This window comes from Scyliorhinus canicula, chromosome 8 (assembly GCF_902713615.1).
Source record: "Scyliorhinus canicula chromosome 8, sScyCan1.1, whole genome shotgun sequence".
NCBI classification, from domain to species: Eukaryota; Metazoa; Chordata; class Chondrichthyes; order Carcharhiniformes; family Scyliorhinidae; genus Scyliorhinus; species Scyliorhinus canicula.
This window is the reverse complement of record NC_052153.1, coordinates 30,494,579-30,510,348: the sequence shown is the minus strand read 5'-3', so window position 1 is coordinate 30,510,348 and position 15,770 is coordinate 30,494,579.

The following is a 15,770-nucleotide window of genomic DNA, read 5'->3' as shown; positions in this document are numbered from 1 at the left end:
GGCTTTGGTGGGGTCTGGGGAGACCTGTGGGGGGTGGTCCGGGGGTGACAAACGGGGTTATCCCATGCAGATCCACGTGCGGCTGGCGCCATGCTGTACGGTGCGGCCGCCGCAGGCCGCCGGTGTGCATATGCGTGGCCACGGACCCGGTCCTTCTGCATTCGTATCTGCAGGGGAGCTTTACGTGGCGCAGTTGCTAGCCCCCCACTGGGCAGAACATTGGTTCGGGGGCGGCGCCGACTCTTTGGTTGCAAGACCAGACGCATCCTCCAGACATAGCCGCAAAATCGGAGAATCTCGCCCTATTGCTGTCCTTTACACTGTCCACCACTCGGCCAATCTTTGTGTTGTCTGCAAAGTTCCCAATCATGCTCCCCACATTCACATCCAAATCTTTAATATATAACATAACACAAACATAAGAGTCCCAACACTGAGCTCTGTGGAACATCACTTGAAACAACTTCCCAATTGCAAGGGCAGCAGTCAATCATTACCCTTTGTTTCCTATTAAGCTTTATCCAGTTTGCCACATTGCCCAGTATTTCATAGGCTTTCACTTTCTGCCTTGTGTGACTTTGTCAAACACCTTGCTAAAATCCATATACACCACATCCACTGCACGACCTTCATCAACCCTTCTTGTCATTTCCTCAAAGAATTCAATCAAATTTGTGAGGCAGATGTTCCATTAACAAATCTATGCTGATGACCCTGACTAGTCCATGCCTTTCTGTGCGACAGTTGCTCCTATCTGTCGGGATTGATTCGACTAATTTGCCCTCCCCTGACACAACACTAACTGGCCTACAATTCTTTGGCATTTGATTCGATCCCTTTTTAAACAATGGTTTAGCCCTCTTGGCTAGACAGCTGGTTCATGATGCAGAGCGAAGCCAGCATCATGGGTTCAATTCCTGTGCAGGCTGAGGTTATTCATGAAGGCTCCACCTTCTCAACCTTGTCCCTCGCCTGAGGTGTGGTGATCCTCAGGTTAAATCACCACCAGTCAGCTCTCCCCCTGAAAGGGGAAAGCAGCCTAAGGTCATCTGGGACGATAGCGACATTACCTATTGTCTGTCTATTTTGAAGTTATGTTCCCTTTAGTTGCATGAATCTGGTGAATTTACCTGACTGCATAGCTTTCTTGGGGAAAACAAAGAATGTATTTGTAAAATTTATCAGCTGATCTCCAAGTCCTTATTAACTGTGTTCTGTGTCTTTTCTCATTATATCAGTCCAGACAGTTGTGGATCTCTCTGGGAATAATCTCCTGTCATTTTACCACTTTTTTTGTGAGTTTCTGCTATTTCCTATCACAGCAATGTAGGCTGGAAGCTTTCCTTTTCATTCAAAACTGGGCCCAGATTTTCCATTCCGGAGAATAACTCCTGGTCTCTGCTGGTGCTGGGCGCGAGCTATATGATTCTCTCTCCTTTGCAGCTGGTTTATACATGGGGGAGAGCTCACTGGATTCCATTGATATTCCGGTATCGGGCCACCATTCTGAGTGCGCTGCCAGAGACCGAGGTCCGGCGGCAGGCCCCTTCCCCCCACAATACTAATCCTGCTCCCACCCCACCTGGGGATAGCCCACCCCCGTCCCCCCCCCCCCACCCCCCCGCCCCCCCCCCCCACCACCACCCCCCACAGTACACGATCAAATCCCTTGTCAGCCTTTGAAATGCAAACTTTCCTCTTTTTCACAGCACAAAACATTTAGCTATTGGTGATGCGGTGAAGAGCTTTCAATCAGAGCAAGAGTTTTTATAAACGTTGTGGTTAGCAACACAGTAGGGTACCTGAGATGCATCCACCTGTGAAGGGAAAGGTAGATAAATAATCCACCAAACACCTGTCTCTGAAGTAATAAAACTGTCAATCATTGGCTAATAGAATGTATTACTGTGTGAAATTGAATGGAAAATTTGTATTTTGAAGGCTGTCACAGGATTTGAAGCCCTTTGAAGTACATTTGGCTTACGGGGAAGACTGACACTTGTAACAGCTGTTGCTTTAAACACTTTTGTCTGAGGCAGCAGATACTAAGGAAGGGTAAGTGAAAATATATTGATATTTCACTCTACCACCTGTACTGCTGTTCAGCTTTCAGGCCAGGGTAATTAATGGGAGTTTCTCATGGGGGGTCTCCATTGGCGGTCCCTGGTGGGTGTTCTGATGGGAGATCTGATGGGGGATGTGATGGGTGTCTGATTGGGGGGTTCTGATGGGGTGGTCTGATTTGGTGGTCTGATAGTGGGTTCAGTGGTTGGAGAGTTTGGTCACCTACATGTGTGCTGTGGGGGGCGGGCGGGGGGGGGGGGGGGGGGGGGGGGGGGGGGGGGGGTGGACCCGTTATTTTTGTGGTAGTGGTGGGAGGAGATGCCCCTACTTATATGATCATAGACTTTGTATAATTGCATATGTATATGTAGGAAATGGTAACATGATGGCAATAGGACTGGTCTGATAAAACAAAAGTTATAAATTGAAATATTGAATTGTGAAAATGAATTCAATAAAACTGTTTGCAGAAAACAGCCATGCAAGTTGCTGAATTTTTGTTATAAAATAGGCAGCCATCTCAGCCTGGTCCAGCATACACATGGCTCCAGTCCTGGCCTCACTCAGTCCCTGAGGGTAATTGGGAACCGACAACACATCCTGCTTTGTCAGTGTTGCCCCCAAGACCAAAAGAAAAATTGTGCTTGAATTTCTGCAGAGATACTCTTGATTTCTGAAACTCTGGCAGAAACCTCAGAGAAATGTTTCTCCGGGGCTTTCAGTCATGTTCTGGTTGACAGCAAGAATATTTTCTGTCTTAATTCAATCCTCTGGACTTTAATATCCTGATTGGAGTTCCCACCAAGGACTTCTTGCAGGACTGAAAATAAAAATGATTTTGCACGCATGTGAAACTAACTCCGAACACAGATAAGATTGTTCACCGTTCCAGAAACTGAATTGGTGGTGTTCTATGACAGCAAAATTGGCGCCGTTTCCAGACCAGTTCATCGACCGTTAATGGGCTAACCGGCGCCACATGGAATACGACCGATTCCAATGAAAAATTAGGCTTGATTGTCCGATTTGCAGAATACGTGCTGACGGCAGCGTGGGAACAGTGGCGTTTTACGCTAGAAAAAATGGCGCAAAAGCTGTACCGATCCTCCGTCTGGGGGGAGGGGGGGGGCTAGCAGCCATGCAGCGTAAAGAACCCCCCCCCCCGGCTTTATCTGTGGATACGGCTGGAGAATTGCCTGGTCCGTGGCCGCACATGTCACATACTGTCCGAGAGCCAAAGCCTTGGCCTGTTCGGCGGGGTCGGCAAAAGTTATGGAGAGTACCTCCCACCCACGTGGGAGGCGCTGGACGCGGGCGACCAAGGCCCCGGGGTTTTCCTTACCCGTGAGCGACTCCTGCTGGCCTCCTTGCCGCTGGCTCAGAGAGACAAGTGGATGGCGGGCCCCCGTCACCCGCCGACGGGCCCCCGGGTGATAATGATCGTTCCGCAGGTTCACCTACGGAAACCTTGTTACAACTTTTACTTGCCCCCAGTAACCCCCCTCTCCACCCCTGGACCATTCCCCACCAGTGCCCCCAGCCCCCACCAAAGCCCCCGCTGAATGACTCTCTTCCCCCCCCCCCCCCCCCCCCCCCCCCCCCCCCCCCCCCAACGACTGTGGTGGCGCTGGACTCAGTCCGCAGCCGCCACGCCGGGTTCACAGAAAATAAAAGGATGCCTTCCATGCCGTCGGGAACTCGGCCCATTGGGGGCGGAGCATCGGGGGAGGCCTCAGGTGACGTCCTGTGAGAAAGGACGGAGCATTGCAAAAGTGGCGGCGCCCCCCGATCTCGGCGCAAACGGGGATTCTCCGGCCGATCGCAGGACGTGATTTCAGAGTCGCCGACCGGAGAATCCCGCCCTTGGTGTCTGATTCGCCACAGTTGGGATTGACACCGAGAGCTTGCAGCCACATATAAGCACTCCGCTCCCCACACACACCATCCCAGCCAACAAGATGGCAGCATGGAGAGCGGCATCGCAGTTCCCCGACACGGAACTTGAGACCTTGCTGGGCCTTAGTGGAGGAGAGGAGGGCCACCCTGTACTCCTGGGTGGGGAAGCGGTTGCAAACCATTGCCATGCTCCGGGCCTTGGCGCAGGTGTGGGAGGTCATGAGTGCCCTGGGTAACACCGGTAGGACCTGCCAACGGTGACGTAAAAAGTTGCATGACCTTCACAGGACGGCCAGGGTGATTAGACAGCACTGTGCTCCTGGCACTTGCTCCCGACCCACACACCTGTAGCCCCACCCATTCCCCCTACCGCAGGGTGGGGTGTATACTGAACCCCCACCCTGCACCACCTGCCTGCACCCATATCAGCTGCCATAGCCAGGTGCCCTAGCCACGAAGGCCACCAGCCACCCACACCTGGGCTGCAATGTTGAACTGTCGAACACTGTGCATTTTCTGTCTCCCCACCCCCCAGGAGAGGTCGGCACACAACCGCTGTGAGAGGGAGAAAACCACAGTGGGACCGCTCGACCTGCGGCCCCTCACTGCAGTTGAGCAGCAGCACTGGACCTGATTGGTGGGCCCAGGGAGAGGGCGGCCACTGAGGCAGATGTCGGCACCGGGCGTGCAAGTGAGATCTGCTGAGTTGATGGTTCCCCATGGCACATGTGTCACCATCCCTCAACCATCCCCACCCCCACACCCCCTTCCACCACCCCATCATCCATACACCCACACCACCCCCAGACACACCACCACCCCGCCAACCCCCCAGACGACACCAGCCCCACACCCACCACCACCCCCACTGCTCCTTCCACTGCTGTCACCCCCCCTCCGACCTTCACGAGCACAAGCCATGCAACCCGCAGTCCAATCATGCTTCATGTCCCGTGTGTTGCATGATCACGATAGCCGATGAGGCGGGGTCCTTCTGGTGTCCCCCAACCCCAACCACAAACCAACCCCGGGAGAATGGCAGCGAGGTGTAGGGGGAAGACATGGACACTGATGGGAGCCCTCGACCCGCAGCCCAAGACCCCATGGAGCACCAGTCAGGGGACAACACTGACATCTCATCACAGCTGTCTCCAACATCCTCCACCACCCCAGAGACACTATCCTCGGTTGGGCAATTGAGTGAAGTGACTTCTGGGACACTACCTGGTGCGCAACACTCACGTGCAGCGGTACTGCAGGTGGAGGTAGGAACCCCCGAGGCCGCGCACGGTCGGAGGGTGGCCTGATCGCAGGGAATAGCTGCCGTCCAGATGCGTTTCAGGTTTCTGGAAAGGGTGGTCCCATTAATAGTGGAGGTACAGTCACAGAGCCAGGGAGTGCAGGAGGGGTGTCAACAACTATCCAGCGCCTGCAGGTGCAATTGGAGGAGTCGAACTACCTGCAGGAGCAAGAGGTGGTGCCAATCATGCGTGCCACCCAGGCCAACACCGAAAGGGTGACTTCCACGGTGGAGGCCTTGTTGCCGAAGGTTACAACCATGGGTCAGGATGTCCAAAGCCTGGGCACTCTGAGCGGGCGGTGGTTGAGGCCCTGGACAGAGCTGCCCTATCATTGGCAGCCATGTACCAGGGCCACCTGGACATTGCAGCGGGCTGCAGAGCGTGGCCCAGTCACAGCGGGTCATGGGTGAATGCTTCAGCGGCATTGCCTGGGCGCTGGCCGACATGGCACAGACCTAAAGGGAGGTGGCGTAGGTATTGGCTGAGGTGGCACAGACCCAGACGGTGGTGGCACAGTCGCAGCGTGATATGGCACAACCCCAGAGGGAGAATATCCACTCCCTGTGCTCCATGGCCGTGAGCATTCAGACCCTGGATGGGCCAGGCGTGGGCCTCCAGGTCTGGCAATGCCAGGTGGCGGGGGATCAACAGGGCTTAGCTCCGCTCGCACTCCCATCCCATGGAGTAGCCCGGGGCCATCGGGAACACCTAGGCAGGAGGAGATGATGGGGGCTCATGCCAGTGAACCCCTCAGGGGAGGTGGCGGGACAGAACAACACCCTCTTGTCCCTGACACATCTGGTGGTCAGCGGATAAACGGTGGCACCATGCCACCTGGGATACCTGAGCAACAGATGGGCCCATCCAGGCCCGGTCACCCCAGAAGATGGATGCAAATAGGGACCAGGTTAAAGGGCGGGAATTACAGCAGACCGTCTCCACTCCTAATGTGCCACCTCGAGATCCACCTAACATAGCGTTAGTGCCCATAAGGCCAGAAAGGTGCGCACCAGTTAAGTTGGCACAGTTGTAGGGCACAGTATAGCGCCCACAAAGCTGTATATATATGATAACTTGTTCACATTAAACACCTGTTCACAATGTTACAACCTGCCTCGGTGCTCTGTCAGAAGGGTGTGAGGGATGGGATGGGTTGGTCTGGGCTGGCCGCACAGAGGGTGCAGGGGGCAGGAGGTGGGGGGATGGGTGGACGTTGGGGCTGGGCCTGTCCCAGGAACTCTAGTTCAGCCAGCTCTCACCGCACCGGTGTCCCATTCCCATCCTTCTCCCCCTCCCCAACCTCCGCTACCCCAACGATTCAATGGGACTATGTGATGGACTGGCCAGCCCGCATGCAGTGATCACCCAAGTGGACGGTGGAAAGTGCTACGATGGTCAGTCTCAGATGTTGTCGAATGATGCAGAGCACCAGAGCTCATCACAGAGCGGTTTGCCATCATCCTCCAACCCATGGACCAGACCCGTTATTACTGCCAACTGAGGGCCAACAGTGAGGCAGGTAGGAATTATGGAGGGGGTTGCAAGGGGAGGGTGGGGTGTTGCACAGGGAGGGTGTTTCTCAGTAACTTTATTGCAGTGTTAATGTAAATCTACTTGTGTCATTAATAAAGATTATTATTACTTTATTATTGGTCTGTGAACCTGGAGGCAATTAGAAAGCCCTATGCGTGTTGGTCCACGTACACATATTGTGCAGCCTCCCATGCCTGCCCATGCCTATGTACTGCCTGTCATGATATGCAAACATGCAATCAATGAACAAGGCCTCATGCGGCGCCTCCTTTGCACCTCCTCCTCCTCAGCCTGCTGGGCATCCTCACCGGCTGCCTCCAGTTCCTCTGGGGCAGGCTCCACTGCTGCAGGGTCCCCCCTCGAGCAGCTCCAACTGTACGACCTCAGTGCATCCCCCAGGGCTACGGCAACTAGGATGAAGGCCACCATTCCTGGTTGGATTCCGAAGTCCATTGTCTGCAGGAAGTGAAAGTCAGACATGTTAGCATTGCAGCCCCTGCCCCCAGATTTCCCCTCCCCTCCTCGGCCTTCCCAACACCAACCCTTGGCCATTCCCACCGGCACCCTGCCCACCCCTGGCCCAGTCGGTTGCTGGCACCGAGGGGGCCTCTGATCTTGGCGCCCATTCCTGCTGCCTGGTGTACCATTGGCAGGGGCTACCCACACCAGTGATACTCTCCATGGCCACTGTCCAGCGCCCTCCTGCAGAGGCTATTGCGGCCGTTGCCCTTGGGTAGGCCACATGCTGCCCCGTCGGTGGGTGGCAGCTGGTTGGGAGGGAGGTGGGCAGTGGTTGATGGGGTGGGAATGCGGGCTGGGGAGGGTGGTAAGGTGAGGACACCCATACAGCTGGTGGCACTCTGCATGACCAGGGTGGTGGGCGATCAGCGGGGAGCGCAGCAAGATGTCTGCCTTGCAGGCCGCAGCAGGCCGTCGGGAATTCCCCTGACGGAGGCAGAGCATCACGGAGGCTCCGGAGAATACCGGGTCAGGCCCGCTAATGATATGCAAACGGCGTTTACTGTACATGCGGCAGAGAACATTGACGTTGCTGTCAAGGCTCTGGAACATGGCATTCTGATTTTTTTTGGCGTCACGACCGATTCTCCTCCCAATCCGATTTGTAATTTCAGGGTCAGCGAATCCCGCCCGATTGATTGACATGATTTGTACAATATTCTCCAAATCGCAAGTCAATACTGAATAATGTAGGTGAGTGAAAAAGTCAGATAATTTATCCTGCACCATATATATTTGAAATTCATTTATAATATGGAAGTATAGATTCTTGCCCATCGTGGTTGTGAGTGAGACACCCAATATGGTCATACACACCAGCTTTTCCCCATAAACCTCTGAATTAATCACCATCACTAACAAAACCCCAGCATTTCACCATTTTAAACAATTATTTTAAATCTATGACCTCTGCTTTCCAACCAATTTGCCAAGGGCGGCGCGGTAGCACAATGTTGCTTCACAGCGCCAGGGACCCGAGTTCGATTCCCGGCTTGGGTCACTGCATGTGCGGAGTCTGCAAGGTCTCCCCGTGTCTGCGTGGGTTTCGTCCGTGTGCTCCAGTTTCTTCCCACAAGTACTGAAAGACGTGCTGTTAGTTTGAATTGGGCATTCTGAATTCACCCTCAGTGTACCCGAACAGGCGCCGGAGTGTGGGAATTTTCATAGTAACTTCATTGCAGTGTTAAGGTAAGCCTACTGTGACACTAATAAAGATTATATTAAATGAAACAGATTCTTCCTACTTGCTCTATCAAAACGATCATGATTTTGGAAAGTCTATTCGGTCTTCCCTTAATCTTTTCTCCACATGAGAACGGTTCCCGTTTCTGCACTCTCTATGCATAACTGAAGAAGCTCATTCCTGATCGCATCCTGGTAAAACCCTTCCTTGGGCCTTGACATCCTTTTGAAACCGTGCTGCCCAGAAATGTGCACAATTATCCAGCTGAAGTGTAACCAGTGATTTGCAAAGGTTGAGCACAGTTTGTATTCAATATCTCTTTTTGCAAAGCCAAGTATCTCATGCACTTTCTCAAATGCCTTATCAACTTGCCCTGCCATGTTCAAGGATTACACTTCAAAATTAAACACCACAATAGCATCCTGCTAATACAAGTGCCATGATACATGGACTCAACAGACCAAATGTCCTCCTTCTAAACTGTAACCATTTTATGATTATCCAGATATTTTTATGCCTTTCAGTCAACTATCCAGGAAAGTTTTCTGTGATTTTTGATTGTACAACAGTTTTTGGCTGTGCCATCTGTGCTGATGGATTACCATATCTGGCATCATATGGTTTAAGGGCATACTTCAGGCTATATTTCAAATTAAGACGAAAACAACATTTACTAGTAATTCAAAGGAGATAACCAAGGGCACCACATGTTTTCTTCCATATTTCATTGCATCAAGAACACTCCCTAAGGTACCGTTTGTGTAGATTATGGCTACCTCAATTAAGTGTGCTTTCTTAAACTGTTTCCCATGATGGAATGGTCAGGAACCAGAGGATACAGATTGAAGGAAATTAGCAAAAGAATCAGAGGTGACATGAGAAAAACATTTTTTATGCAGAAAACTGCGATAATCTGGAATGCACGACCTGAAAGGGGGATGGAAGCAGATTCGGATTCAAAAGGAAATTGTATTAATACTTGTTGGGGAGAAAATTACAGGGGTATGGGGAAACAACAGGTGTGCGGCATTAATTGGACATTTTTTCCCAAGATATAATTGACCAAATGGCCTCCTTCCATGCTGTATCACTCTACGATCCTATCAAACAGCTCAAAATGGCTGTCTGCAACTGCTGCTCTGACATCCAATGACATGGAGGGTGAATCTATTTCACTTAAACAGAAATATACCTTTGAAAAATGTGATGGTGCAGGAAAATATTTATAAGTTCATTTAGCAGACTTCTGTACAGTTCTAGTATGTCAAAGAACAAAGAAGAAGGAAAAGTACAGCACAGGAACAGGCCCTTCGGCCCTCCAAGCCTGTGCCGACTATTCTGCCTGTTGAACCTAAAACCTTCCACTCTTCCGGGATCCATAACACTATTCCAATCCTATTCATGTATTTGTCAAGATGCCCCTTAAACGCCACCATCATTCCTGCTTCCACCACCTTCTCGTGCAGCGAGTTCTAGGCACCCACTACCCTCTGTATAAAAAGCTTCCCTCGCACATCTCCTCTAAACTTTTCCCCTCGCAACTTAAACCTATGTCCCTTAGTAATTGACTCTTCCACCCTGGGAAAAAGCTTCTGACTATCCACTCTGTCCCTCATAATTTTGTAGACCCTCAACCTCCATTGTTCCAGTGAGAACAAACCGAGTTTATCCAATCTGTCCTCAAAGCTAATGCCCTCCATACCAGGCAACATCCTGGTAAACATCTTCTGTACCCTCTCAAAAGCCTCCAAATCCTTCTGGTAGTGTGACGACCAGAATTTTAAAAAATTTGCTCATGGGACATGGGCAAGAGTCAACCACATTGCTGTGGATCTGGATCACATATAGGCCATAGCAGGTAAGCATGGCAGATTTCCTTCCCTAAAGGACATTAATGAACCAGATGGGATTTTACAACAATCGACAATGGTTTCATGGTCATCCTTCGACTTTTAAATCCAGATTTTAATTGAATTCAAATTTCTCCATCTACAGTGGCAGGATTTGAATCTGGGTACTCTTACTCTGGGTCTCTGGATTACTAGTCCAGTGACAATACCACTACAGAATTGAACACTATATTCCAAGTGTGGCCGAACTAATGTTCTATACAACTGCAATGTGACATTTTAAAAATTTTATTTTGATAAACATTTTTTTTCCCAATTAAGGGGCAATTTAGCTTGGCCAACCCACCTACCCTGCACATCTTTAGGTTGTTGGGGTGAGGCCCACGCAAACACGGGGTGAATGTACTAATTCCATACGGACAGTGACCCAGGGCCGGCATCGAACCTGGGTCCTCGGAGCCATGAGGCAGCAGTGCTAAGCACTGCGCCACCATGTCAACCTTACTGCAGCATGACTTGCCAATTTTTATACTCCTTCTGTTCATTCAAAATACAGATATGTAACCTACTGACTAGAGAGTTAATTAATTAACAATTCATTACTCCGGATTAATGTAAGACTAGGTACATAATTATAAAACAATCAGTTTGGTTCATTATCTGGAATAAACCTCTTGCATCTAAGCAGAGTTGATTCTAATCTTCAGAAAACGCTGGAAATAGTCAGCATCTGTGCAGGAACCTTTCATTTCCCCACAGATGCTGCCTGATCTGCTCAGTACCTCCCCAGTATTTTCCATTTTTTATCTCATGTTTCCAGCATCTGCAATCTTTTGTTTCTGTCTGATTTTAAGTGTAGTTTTTTAAGTGAAGTTTTCACAGTGCTGACGAGTGAACCAAATCTAACGTGGCTTGGACAAGTAATTACAAGGTTCTGTTGCATGCACCTGAACTGGTACAAAACTGAAGCTTGTTGATCTTTTCTTCCTCATGTAATAACAACAGTGATAAGTGAAGATTTGGAGTCTACAATGTTTATATTTATATAGCTGATATGCAGTAGATTATCTCATCTGACCTCATAAAGGGTCTGAGGCTGCATTCCCATCATTCTCATAGGTGGAAGGATGCCAATTACATCTGATAATGTAGCAAAACCAGAGTTCAAAGGGAACACTTGTTACCATATTTAACAGTAACAATCATCTCATATAATAGCACAGTATGGATCAAGAAATACCACATGAATTGTGGTATTTAGTAAGTAGGATGATACTATACCATACAGTATAAATTAAGAAACATCATAAAAATGCTATACACCACCTGATAGGGCAGCATGGTAGCATTGTGGATAGCACAATCGCTTCACAGCTCCAGGGTCCCAGGTTCGATTCCGGCTTGGGTCACTGTCTGTGCGGAGTCTGCACATCCTCCCCGTGTATGTGTGGGTTTCCTCCAGGTGCTCCGGTTTCCTCCCACAGTCACAAAGATGTGCAGGTTAGGTGGATTGGCCATGCTAAATTGCCCTTAGTGTCCAAAATTGCCCTTAGTCTCCAAAATTGCCCTTAGTGTTCAAAATAGTGTTGGGTGGGGTTATTGGGTTATGGGGATAGGGTGGAGGTGTTGACCTTGGGTAGGGTGCTCTTTACAAGAGCCGGTGCAGACTCGATGGGCTGAATGGCCTCCTTCTGCACTGTAAATTCTATGAAATCTATGATATAATACCAGTACAATGTACAGTTGTGAAGGAAGACTTGCATTTATATAGCACGTTTCACAAGCCACAGGGAATCCCAAAGTTCTTTACATCCAATGAAGTGTCTTTTGAAGTTTACTCACGGTTGCGATGTGGGAAAGGTAGTAGTCAACTTGTATTCAAGAAGATTCCATAAGCAGCAATTAAGTAATGACCAGATAATTTGTTCCAGTGATATTGATTGCAAATTAACTACTGTGCCGGCCACCAGTGAGAATTCTCCTTTTTGAGCAGTGTGGTGGGTGCCTTTGCATCCACTTCAGAGAGAAGACATTGGTTTACCATTTCCTCCCAACTAGGTTAAAGTCCAACACTGCTCCCTCCTTTCTCACCTGAGGAAGGAGCAGTGCTCCAATAGCTAGTGATTTGAAACAAACCTGTTGGACTTTAACCTGGTGTTGTAAGGCTTCTGACTGAAAAGTTTAGACCTTATCCTCAAACTATGACCCCTTAGTTCTGGACTCCCCTTGGGCAGCATGGTGGCGTCGAGGTTCCAGGTTCGATTCTGGGTCACTGTCCGTGTGGAGTTTGCACATTTTCCTCATGTTTGCATGGATTTCGCTCTCACAACCCAAAGATGTGCAGGGTAGGTGGACTGGCCACGCCAAATTGCCCCTTAATTGGTAAAATGAATTGGGTACTCTAAATTTATATTTAAAAAAACTTCTGGAGTCCCCAATCATCGGAAACATTCTTTCTGAATCTACCCTGTCTAATCCTGTTAGAATTTTGTAAATTTCTATGACATCCCCTCTCATTCTTCTAAACTCCAATGAATATAATTTTAATCGATTTAATCTCTCCTCATATGACAGTCCCATCATCCCTCCATAGCAAGAACATCCTTCCTCAGATAAGGGCACCAAAACTGCACTCAATACTCCAGATACGGCCTCACTGATACCTTATATAATTACTATAAAACTTCTCTATTCATGTACTCAAATCCTCTCGCTATGCAGGCCAACATACCATTTGTCTTCTTTACTGCCTGCTGTGCCTCTGTTTACTTACAGTGACTGATGCATGAGGACACAAAGGTCTCACTGAGTATCCACCTCTCTCAATTTACACCATTATTCAATTCAAATAATAATCTATCTTCCTATTTTTGTTTTTGAAGCGGATAACCACACATTTATCCACATTATACTGCATCTACCATGCATGTGCCCCTCAATCAGCCTGTCCAAATCCCATTGAAGCATCTCTGCATCCTCCTCACAGCTCACCCTCCACCCAACTTTGCATCAACTGCAAATTTGGTGATAATACATTTATTTTATCTTGTCCAAATCATTAATATATAACGTGAACAGTTGGGGGTCCCAGCACAGATCCCTGCAGTACCCCACTGCCTACCAATCAGAAAAAGACCCATTTATTCCTACTTTTTGATTATTGTCTGCTAACCAGCTTTCTCTCCATCTCAAGACACCATCCATCAGCCCAGGTCTTTAACTTTACATATTAATCTGCTATGTGAGACCTTGTCGAAAACAGTTTGAAAGTCTAAATGAACCAGACCCAATGATTCTCCCTGGTCAACACTACTAGTTACATCTTCAAAGATTTCTCATAGATTTGTCAAGCATGCTTTTCCTTTCATAACTCCAGGCTGACTTTGACTGATTACACCATTGCTTTCCAAATGCTGTGCTATGAAATCCTTGACAATGGACTCCAGCAACTTCCCTACTACCGACATAGCTCAGTGGTCCTGTTTTGTCTCAACCTCCCTTTTTGAATAGTGGGGTTACATTTGTTACTCTACAATCTGCAGGAACCATTCCAGAGTCCAAAGAATTTTGGAAAATGACCACCAATGTATCTACTATTTCGAGGAACACTTCTTTAAGTACTTTGGGATGACGATTGTCAGGCGCTGGAGATTTGCCCATCTTCAATCCCATTAATTTCCCCAAAACCATTTCTTTACTAATACTAATTTCCTTCAGCTCCTCACTGAAACATTATTCATGTCTTCCTTTGTGAAGACAGAAGCAAAATTTATTTCCTCAGACATTTCGCTGTTCCCTGTTACGAATTCCCCCGTTTCTGTGAGAGACCGAAATTCGTTTTTCACAATCTTTTTCTCTTTACATACCTATAAAATCTTTTACAGTCAGTTTTTTGTTTACTTTCAAATTGTATATTCCCCTTCTTTTTTTTTGGAATAAATTTAGAGTACCCAATTTTTTTATCCAATTCAGGGGCAATTTAGCGTGGCCAATCCACCTACCCTGCACATCTTTGGGTTGTGGGGGAGAAACCCACGCAAACACAGGGAGAATGTGCAAACTCCACATGGACAGGATCAAACCTGGGAACCGGCACCATGCAGCAACAATGCTAACCACTGTGTCACCGTGCTGCCCTTTATATTCCCCTTCTTAATCAGTTCCTTTGCCTGCCTTCGCTGAATTTTAAACTTCCAAATCCTCAGGTCTATTACTTTTTCAAGCTAATTTGTATGCCTCTTCTTTGAATCGAATACTATCTCCAATTTCCCTTGTAAGTCATGGTTTGGCCACAGTTCCCTTTCTACTCTTGCATCAAATAAGAATAAACAACGTTTGGAGTTCACTTACTTGTTCCTTGAATGCCTGCCATTGCCTGTCTGCTGTCCTTCCTTTCAGTAATGTTTCCCAGTCCGTCATATCCAGCTCATGTCTCATACCATCATGGTTACCGTTATTGAGGTTCAGGACCCTGGTTTCAGAATGAACCACCTCACTATTCACCATGATAAATAATTCTACTATATTATGATCACTCAACCCCAAGGGTTCTCTCACAACTAGATTGCCAACTAATCCTTTCTGATTCCACAATACCCAGTCCAAGATAGTCTGTTCCCTTGTTGGTTCCTCAACATACTGGTCCAGAAAACCATCCTGAAAACACCCCAGAAATTCCTCCTTTATTGTACTGTGACTAATTTGACTCACCCAATCTACAAGCAGATAAAAGTCACCCATAATTACAGATGTTCCTTTATCACATGCATCTCTGATTTCCTCTCTCATGTTATTCCACCCCCCATCACCCCAACAAATGTTTTTTGCCCCTTGATGTTTCTTAACTTGCGCCAGATAGATTTCAGATTCCACATCATCTGTACAAATAACTTTTGCCAATGTTGTATCAATATCTTTTTTAATCAACAGTGCAGCTCCACCACCTTTTCCTTTCTGTCTGTCCTTCCGAAAAACTGAATTGCCCTCAATGTTTAGTTCCCATCCTTGGTCACATTGGAGTCATGTCTCAATAATCCAAACGACATCATATCCCTTTGCATCTATCTTCCCCACTGGGTCACTGTCTGTGTGGAGTCTGCACGTTGTCTCTGTGTCTGCGTGGGTTTCCTCCAGGTGCTCCGGTTTCCTCCCACAGTCCAAAGACGTGCAGGTTAGGTGGATTGGCCATGAACAGGGCCTTCAGACTCCAAGCCTGCGCCGATCATGATGCCTGTCTAAACCAAAACCTTCCGTACTTCCAGGGTCCTTATCCCTCTATCCCCATCCTATTTATGAATTGTCAAGATAACTCTTAAGCATCTCTATCATATCTACTTCCACCACCTCCCATGACAGCGAGTTCCAGGCACTCACCACCCTCTGTGTAAGAAACCTGCCTCACACGTCTTCTCTAAAGTTTGCTCC